The sequence below is a fragment of the Lactuca serriola genome, chromosome 3 (assembly GCF_051521515.1).
Source record: "Lactuca serriola cultivar US96UC23 chromosome 3, Lser_US96UC23_V15, whole genome shotgun sequence".
Classification (NCBI taxonomy): domain Eukaryota; kingdom Viridiplantae; phylum Streptophyta; class Magnoliopsida; order Asterales; family Asteraceae; genus Lactuca; species Lactuca serriola.
Window position 1 is genome coordinate 87,407,718 of NC_136410.1, and position 9,579 is coordinate 87,417,296.

Below are 9,579 nucleotides of genomic sequence, written 5' to 3' on the forward strand. Positions count from 1 at the left end.
TAGATCGATTTGAAATGAATGTTCGTTTAGAGTTAGCGTGCAGCCTATGTACATATCGTTTGTGCTTTCTGTTCTACCGTTTTCCATTTCTACTGTAAATATCTTATTGAGTGATTGAGGATTCTTTTTTAGTATGTGTTTGAATTTATGACTCACGAAACTCCTCTCCGCACCACAATCAAAGAGTATGCATGCATAAGCGTTATTGAGGAGAAACGTACCCGTAACCACCGTAGGATCAACTATTGCTTCGTTCTGCCCTATTGTCAGCACTCTTCCCATGCCGCCAGCATTCCTTGCCTTAGGGCAGTCCCTCTTGTAGTGTCCAGCCTCCCCACACCCATAGCATGCCTGACCCGCACCGACTCCAAGGACTTGGGTGATTGGTCGTGCTGGTGCCTTACAGAAATGGGCAGTGTGCCCTTTCTTGTTGTAGTTGTTGCAGTGCATCTCCCAACAATTTCCGTTGTGATGGAAATTGCATTTGACGCACTTCGGTAGGTTCCCGACGTATTCCTTGCTGTTGCAGAGGTAACATGAGCAGCAGTGGGGGTAGTAGCGGCATGGAATGCCACTATTTGTTGCTTCTTGGAAGGTTCCTGTGAAAACTGACTCTTCCTCTTGTTCCAAAACTTCTTCTTCTGGTTGTTGTTGGTACTGGTGTTGTTGTTGTTGTTTCCTATGGTTTGCTCCGGGACAGCAGTTACGAAGCCTTGACAGATCCCATGGTCAACGAGAGTTTGTGCCAACTGTTTGGCGAAATCGAAATTGACTGGTTTGGAAGCTAGTACAATTCATCAAATCTGGGGTGACAGTCCCCAAATGTATCTTTCGATCTTCTTGCTCTCTAGAGCAACCATGCCTGGGCAAAGGATTGCCATATCAGTAAACCTATTGGTATAGGTTGTGATGTCCGAGCCTACCATAGTAAGGCCCCAAAGTTCCTGCTCTAGCTTTTGTACTTCGCCCCTTGGACAGTACTCTTGCATTAACATTTGCTTTAGATTCTCTCAGCCCATAGAATTTGCCACTACCAGAGTTAGTGACTTGACGTGGCCATTCCACCACGTCAGAGCTCTCTCAGAGAATGTACAAGCGGCAAATTTTACCTTGCTCACTTCCAGACATGCACAGATCTCGAAAACCGCTTCTGTTTTCTCTATCCATTGTGATAGAGCCATTATCCCTCCGGATCCATTAAAAGTTATGGGCTTGCTATTGGTGAAGTCCTTGAAAGTGTAGTCCCCTGAACGGCCCTGGTGTTGGCAATTCGTAGAGCTATTTACTCCACTTCCAGACCTATTATTACTCATTTGTGCCATTGCTGCTGTCACCGTAGCTGTTACAACAGCTATCAAGGCGGCATTATCCGTTGATGGAGATGGTGGTGGTGGAGGTGTTGCGTTGTTGCCATGGCGTGGAGATCTACGGGGCGGCATTGTGCTGCTAAGGAAATAGAATGAAGAACATAAGTTTTTAATGATTTGAAGTTGTGTGTCAATACATTTGTTATTTTTTTTTATCAATTTATAAATTCGACTGACCTACCCAAGGTTTAGAGTTTGACTCATAATAAAAGTTTGAATAGTGATAGATAAACTTATGAATCTGAGTGGTAGTCAAAGAATCTACACACAAGGAATTTCTTCATATATATTAAACACATGCCGAGTTACATTTGAAGTTAGGAACATTTTGACCCTTTTAAGGACCTCTGATACAGAAGTTAAAGAAAAGTAAGACTTTTAGCCGAGTTCCTATTCTATAACAAAATTTTTGGGATTCGGCAAGTACTACTTGCAACGAAGGTTGCGTTTGGAGCTTGACTCCATGTCTGATTGCTTTACTTGCATAAGACGCCTATCGAAGGCGGCTTGCTGTTCCCTTATCTCAGAGAGGGCTGCAATCAGTTGTGCTTGGAATCGGCTTGGAGTTGAAAATTATCCTAAAACTTGTCCAGTCGACGGATGTCGGAAGTGTGAACTTGTACTTCCACGTTGACTTCCCGAATCCAGTTAGCTTGAACCCTGGATTGATAGGACTGATTGGCTAGTTTGCCCACCATGACTGGGAGTGCTCGGTCGGCTAAACCTCCATCCCTGACGTCAGAGAAGTCCCGACACATACCATAGGGAGGACGTAACCCTTGTTGTTGGCTCCAATGGTGAAGGTGACTTCCCCAGACGGGAGTTGGTCCATGAAAGTTTCTCCTAACTGTCGGAGGTTGAGCGATTGGTGGGTTGATTACTTCTGGTTCTAAGTTTGTTCCAGAGTCATCCCCTTCCTCCAACTCTATAGGTTCTTCATCCTCTTCGGGGCCCTCCTCTACCCATCCTCCACTGCCCTGATTCGGGTAGTAGGGATCCCCTGGTGGGTGGAATCCAGCCATTTCATCTGTTCGAGAATAGTGATATGAGAATTGTCTAGAAATTAATACATGTAAATCTAGACACGTAGGTTAAACTATTGTATTTACCAAATACTCCTATAGTATTTAAGTTTATATGTTTGATACTAGTGTTATTTTGGTAAGTTTTGACTTGTTGCTCACTACGACCATCCCTCGACATACATTAGTCCGATTTCGGATAAATATAGTTGATCAGTCTATATTCATCCCAAATCCGATTACATATTTCGAGACCTAGTCGTAGTGTCCAACTTGTCTTAATACTTCTTGTATAGTTCTAAATATGAAAATGACTCGTTGTATGCATGTATTTGTGCTTTAAGACCCAAATAACTTAAGCTAAATGAAATGCGGTTTAGGTGTAAAAACGTTTTGTCAGAGAGTTTTAGTCCCTATGCATTTATAGTTTGTATATCTTATGTGGTTCGATATACTTAGTTCACTATAAACAATGCTCTGATACCAATCTGTCACACCCCCAAACCAGAATGGCGGAATCGTTCGAGGGTGGATGACTTCATGTAGTATCATAACAGTTGAATACATAGTAAGGAAAGTAAACACAACCATCATATATACAATTTAAGAGTTACATTGTCAAATGATACTTGTTTCAAAAACAAATTACAATATGATGTCAAAATGAGTTTAAAACTGACGCCATAGCATCACTTCTCCAAAAGCTGAAGTTTACTTGTATTACTGAATCCCTGAGAAATACAAGTAGATTAGAAAGAGTAGATCAGTATTTAAGCTGATGAGTTCATAAGTATTTAATGTCAGTGTTTGTATAAATTTAAATGAATTTGTTTGTAGATGTTTGAAAACTCCTAGAAAATCCCATATTTCCTACTAGTATAAAAGTAGTCTTCTACTAAGACCCGACTGTTTCGAATGTTGTTTCTAAAATTCCAATATTTTTCCATAAGTGTAAGGTAGTTATAAAGTTCCAAAAACTATTATGCATTAGTGTTTTTCATGCCTAGAATAGCATATTTATGTAAGTAAAAGAGTCGCTAAGGCATTAGATAACCCCATAAATCAACGTGTTTTTAATACTCCATGTGAGTTTTATAACCATGCTATTGACCCTGACTGCCTGTAACAACGTTCTTCAGGCGTTGGAATGTTATGACGTTTGTCACCCCAGACCTGCCGGTCTAACTGCAGCTAACACTTTAAGTGCGGGATTGTCAATCTCGTATAGATCTATACACAAATATCACGCTCTCCCTACAAGAGATTATGGTATATAATATAGGACTTTAACTGCATACTTGAAAGTACGTGAAGTTGAATGTCTCACAAAACTTAGTATCAAATAGATTTACGTATGAAAAGTTCATTTGTTCTTGTATATGAAAGTATTTCCCTGATGTAGTACTCATAGTATGTAAAATCTCTTGAATATCTAGTAAACTATACCTATTATAGTTTTTCTCAAATGTATGATTCGTTTGTATGATAAACCCTAGTGTAGTATCAACTTGTTATGTAAGCATAACATTTGTAATAACATTATTGAACATTATACACCAATATATAAATAAAGTGTTTGATATTGGTATAACAACATGTTTTTACTCTTGAAGGACGAAATGTTATTGAATAAGTGTTGCATGCGAACGTTTTCATATGATAGTTATGAATCACGTATGATTTGTTATATAAAGATAAGTGTAGTAAAAGCTTAATGTTTCCACACGAGAGTAACCGTGTGTTTACTTGTATCCCCCCCCCCCCCCCCCCCCCGCCTTTAAAGTGTATAAAAGCATTTGAAAACGTAGTTGTAGGGGTATGAACTCACTTGATAGACAGAAGAAGGTGAAACGAAAACTGAGCAGAACTTCGACTAGGGAAAGTTGAATTTCTCGGGATTCTCGGGAATCTCGGGAATCTCGAGAGTGAAAAACCTTCCTTTGGAACTTGGATATGAAGACCGGGGCTTCAGGATGGCTTCGGGGGTTTAAACGCAGAGCTTCAGCACGAGAGAGAGAAGAAAAGAGCACTGAAACCCAACACCTTCAACTGCTATTTATAGCCCAAATTTGGTCATCACGTCGTGTTACACCTCACCACGTCGTGGTGAGGGATTCTATCCTCTTCCATTTATGAGACATTTGCTGACGCACCTGGCACCCATTAATCACATTACCACATCGTGGCCACTTTACCACGTCGTGGGCCTGACACCCTCGAATTTTGTGCCGAAAACTTGTAAAATTCGTAACTTCCGCGTACAAACTCCATTTTTAACGTTCTTTATATCCACACGTAGGTGAGATTATGCTCTACAAATCACATTTAGACTCCGTCGGAAAATTTTGACTTTATTTTTATTTTTATTTATTTTTATATATTTTTATTTATTTTTAACGGGCCGGGACACGAAAAGTCCGTTAAAAATCTATAACTTCTTCATGTGATGTCCGTTGTCGTCAGACTTTATTCCGTTGTGCTACTATTGTTGAGATCTTCGATTTTCATTTAGGTTGTATCGGCTAAAAATCTCTCGATCTCTGTTTCGAGTATTTTAGCTGTCTGCTGCTATATTTGAAACTTGGAAAAATCATAACTTTCTCATACGAAGTCAGATTTGGACGTTCTTTTATATACGCATACGTTCTAATGATATCTACAACTTTCATTTAGATACCTAAGGATAAATATAATTGTATTGAAACTTCGCGTTTTACACTCATCAGTGTTGCCGGTTTTTAGTGTGATTCTTAGATTGGTCATAATTTCTTCGTTATAACTCGGATTTTAGTGTTCTTTATATTTCTGAAACCCTTGATATGATGTTTATCATTTTATGTAACCCAATAGAGACTTTTTAACATTCAAATTTTGATGCAAATTTCATTACATTAGAAGAGATTACAAATTCTTGACTTTTTAGGTCATTACACTGACCCGAAAATATCGTGTTGTCACAGCACTTCATGATGACCACTCTGAAAGCAGCATATGTGCTGACTACTCCAAGACCAGCACAACCTGCAGAAGGTGTTGTTGAGACGGCTGGAGAGACAAGAATGAGACAGAAGTGGGACAATGATGATTACATCTGCAAAGGTCACATTTTGAACGGTATGTCTGATGCTTTATTTGATATCAATAGTGAAGACTTGTGTGCCAAGGAGTTGTGGGACACCCTTGAACTAAAATACGTTACTGAGGATGCTTCTAGCAAGAAGTTTGTGGTTAGTGACTTTAATAATTATAAGATGGAAGATTCAAGGTCAGTCACTAAACAATACAATGAACTCCTTGGCATATACGGTCAGTTTAAACTGCACCGTATGAATATGGATGAATCCATTGTTGTGTCCACTATCACTGACAAACTGCCTCCGTCCTGGAAAGACTTCAAACATAACTTGAAACATCAAAAGGAGGAACTGTCATTCGTTCAACTTGCTAGTCACATTCGTATTGAAGAATCTCTTCGTGCGAAGGAAAGTGATAAATCTGAAAAACCCAAAGGAAAAGTTGAACCTGGACAGCCCTCGGTTCATATGGTTGAAAACAAACCAAGGAACCAGAACCACAAAGGACATGGCAAATGTAAGCAGGAACATGTCCCAAGCAACTCCAACAAAAAGAGAAAGGATCTGGTTTGTTGGAGGTGGAATCAAGTTGGGCATTGCAAACGTGACTGTCTTGTGAATTTGGGCAACAATGGTGCTGGAAACAGTGGAGCCAATGGGAAAGTGAACGGGTCTTTGACCCAAGTTAAAGGAGGTCAGTTTTTGACTAACTTTGATAATTCTAATCAGAATTATGTTTATTATGTTTCATTTATTCCTGAATCATTCTATGTGCAGGATGATGATGTTGCTTGGTGGATCTACTCCAGAGCAACGAACCATGTATGCAAGGATAAACGGATTTTTGAAACATTAACTCCACTCGAAGATGGGTTGGTGCTGAAAATGGGAGATGATTCTTTTATTCCTATTTGTGGTTTAGGTGTCGTGTGTCTTGAATTTACTTCTGGAAAGACAACTAGGTTATTTGATGTTTTGTTTGTTCCCAAGATTCGCAAGAATCTTGTTAGCTCTAGTTGTTTGAATTCTGATGGTTTTAAACAAGTTATTGAGTCGGATAAGTTTGTTTTGTCTAAGGGTGGATCGTTTCCAGGCTTTGGATATTTAAATAATAGAATGTTTCGTTTAAATATTGTTGACAAATTATTACCTGTTCAAAATTTTGCATTTGTATCTTTTGCTTCTAATATTGATCAATATATGCTTTGGCATGTAAGATTAGGTCATGTCAACTTTAGAAGGATGCATGAGATGTCAAAAGATGGATTAATTCCAGCCTTTGATATGACATCTGATAAATGTAAAACATGCATGCTTACAAAAGTGACAAAACAACCATTTCCTAGTATTACTAGAAATTCAGCTGTTTTGGAACTTGTACACAGTGACCTGTGTGATTTTCACTCCACTCCTTCTTTGGGAAATAAAAAGTATGTGGTCACTTTTATTGATGATTGCACCCGGTTTTGCTATGTGTATTTGTTGCATTCTAATGATGAAGCCTTAGATAAATTTAAAATATACAAAACCGATGTGGAATTGCAATTGGGCATTCCGGTTAAATGTCTCAGGACTGATAAGGGAGGTGAATATATGGATCCCATATACTTCCAGTCAGTGGGTATCATTCATGAGACCACGACACCTTACACGCCCCAATAAAATGGTATTGGTGAACACAAAAACCGAGTTTTAAAGGAAATGGTACACTCGATGTTGTCTTACTCGGGATTGAGTGAAGGATTCTGGGGAGAGGCCATGTTAACGACCTACTATCTATTGAATAGGTTTCCAAATAAAAGGAACAAAACAGTCCCATATGAACTTTGGTTCAAGAAAAAGCCGAATTTGAGTTATTTTTGAGTTTAGGGATGTCAGGCAGTTGTAAAAATTACCGAGACCAAAAAGAAAATTTTGGGAGAACATGGAATTGATTGCATATTCATTGGATATGTTGAACATTCCAAGGAATATAGGTTTTATGTAATAGAACCTAATGATTCAGTTTCAATTAACACTATCATCGAATCGTGGGATGCAATTTTTGATGAGATGAGATTTTCATCGATTCAAAGGCCTAAGGATCTGACTTTTTGTGCTAATAAAGAGCAAAATTCAGAAAGTCAAGATGGTGGTATCGTGCAAGAACCACAAGATATTCGTAGAAGCAAAAGAGGCCAAATTGCTAAAAATTTCGGATTCGAATTCCAACTGTACTTGGTGGAAGGTTCAAGGGATGAAATAAATCTTGAATACTCTTATAGTTATAGTATTGAAGATGATCCTAAGACTTATCAAGAGGCCATGGAGTCTCGTGATAGTTCCTTTTGGAAGGAAGCAATTGATGATGAAATGTCATCAATTCTTGAGAACAACACATGGATGTTGTCTGATTTGCCTCCGGGTTCTAAACCACTTGGTTGCAAATGGGTTTTCAAAAAGAAAATGAATGTTAATGGGACTACTGACAAATTCAAAGCCTGGTTAGCCATTCAAGGTTTTAGACAAAAAGCCGGTATTGGCTATTTTGATACGTATGCTCCAGTTGCATGTATTTCTACTATTAGATTGTTGGTTGCCTTGACAAGTATCCATAATTTGGTTATTCACCAAATGGATGTGAAAGCAGCCCTTTTAAATGGTGATCTTGATGAGGAAGTTTACATGAAACAACCAGAAGGTTTCATTATGCCTGGTAAAGAGCATATGGTTTGTAAACTTGTCAAATCTTTGTATGGGCTGAAACAAGCGCGTAAACAATGGCATCAAAAATTTGATGATGTGATTTTGTCTTTTGGTTTCAAGGCAAACCAATGTGACATATGTGTTTATAGTAGATTTGATGATGCTACTAGAGCTGGAGTGATCATTTGCTTATACGTAGATGACATGTTGATTTTTGGTACCGACCAAAATCAAGTGGATGAAACAAAGAAATTGTTATCATCCAAGTTTTCCATGAAAGATTTAGGAGAGGCTGATGTAATTCTTGGAATAAGAATTAAGAGGATGAACAAAAGATTGGTGATGACTCAAAGTCATTATATTGAGAAAATTCTCAAGCGGTTTAATTTTACCGATTGTTCTCCTGTGAGTACTCCTATATATTGATCCAAGTGTGAAATTAATGTCAAATAATGGCGTTCCCATTTCATAATTGGAATACTCTAAGGCTATTGGATGTATGCCATGACAAATACCAGACCAGATATAGCTTTTGTTGTGGGTAAGTTGAGCAGGTACACTAGCAATCCTAGTGCTCAACATTGGCAAGCAGTTAATAGAGTGTTTAAGTATCTCAAGGGAACCATGAATTATGGATTGAGATATTTGGGAAGTCCTTCGGTTTTAGAAGTTCATTCAGATACAAGTTGGATAACCATCATGGAGGACCATTCCTTAACTTCTGGTTGGGTATTCTTGCTTGGGGGAGGTGTCATTTCTTGGGCTTCCAAGAAGCAATCTTGTATTACAAACTTAGCAATGGAATCTGAGTTTGTTGCATTAGCAGCTACTGGTAAAGAAGCAAAGTGGACAAGGAATTTAGTCTATGAGATTCATTTGTGGTCTAATCCGATAGCACCTATTTCTATCCTTTGTGATAGTGTTGCCACTTTGGCTAAGGCATATAGCCAGGTTTATAATGACAAGTCTAGACACATAGGTGTTAGACATAGTATGATTAGAGAACTAATCATGAATGATGTGACTTCAGTTGAGTTTGTGAAATCGCAACAAAATTTGGCAGATCACTTGACTAAAGGTATGACAAGAGACTTAGTGTACAAGTCTGTAATCGGGATGGGATTAAAGTCCATTTAATTCTATAATCATGAGACACCCAATTCCCTACTAATATAATATTAGGAGTTGAATTCAATGTGGAAAGCTCATACTTATAGATTGGACCACATGAAGTATTCATCCCAGGTATGTGTTCGGTTCTACAAGTTAGCCAGGTTGAAGTTTAACTTCTTAATAATTCCTTTGATAAATGTATGTGTAGATACATGGAAAGGAATTCCCTACGTGATTGTGAAGTGTAGCCGCATTTCAAGAGGTTGTGGACTTGACCTTGATACGATCATGAGAGGATTGGGACACACAACTTTATAA

The 9,579-nt window shown here is 38.5% G+C and overlaps 1 pseudogene; it reads left to right on the forward strand.

Annotated features, from left to right (window-relative positions):
• The first annotated feature begins 8,652 nt into the window (after positions 1 to 8,652).
• LOC145095485 (secreted RxLR effector protein 161 pseudogene) lies at positions 8,653 to 9,579 on the forward strand (annotated as a pseudogene).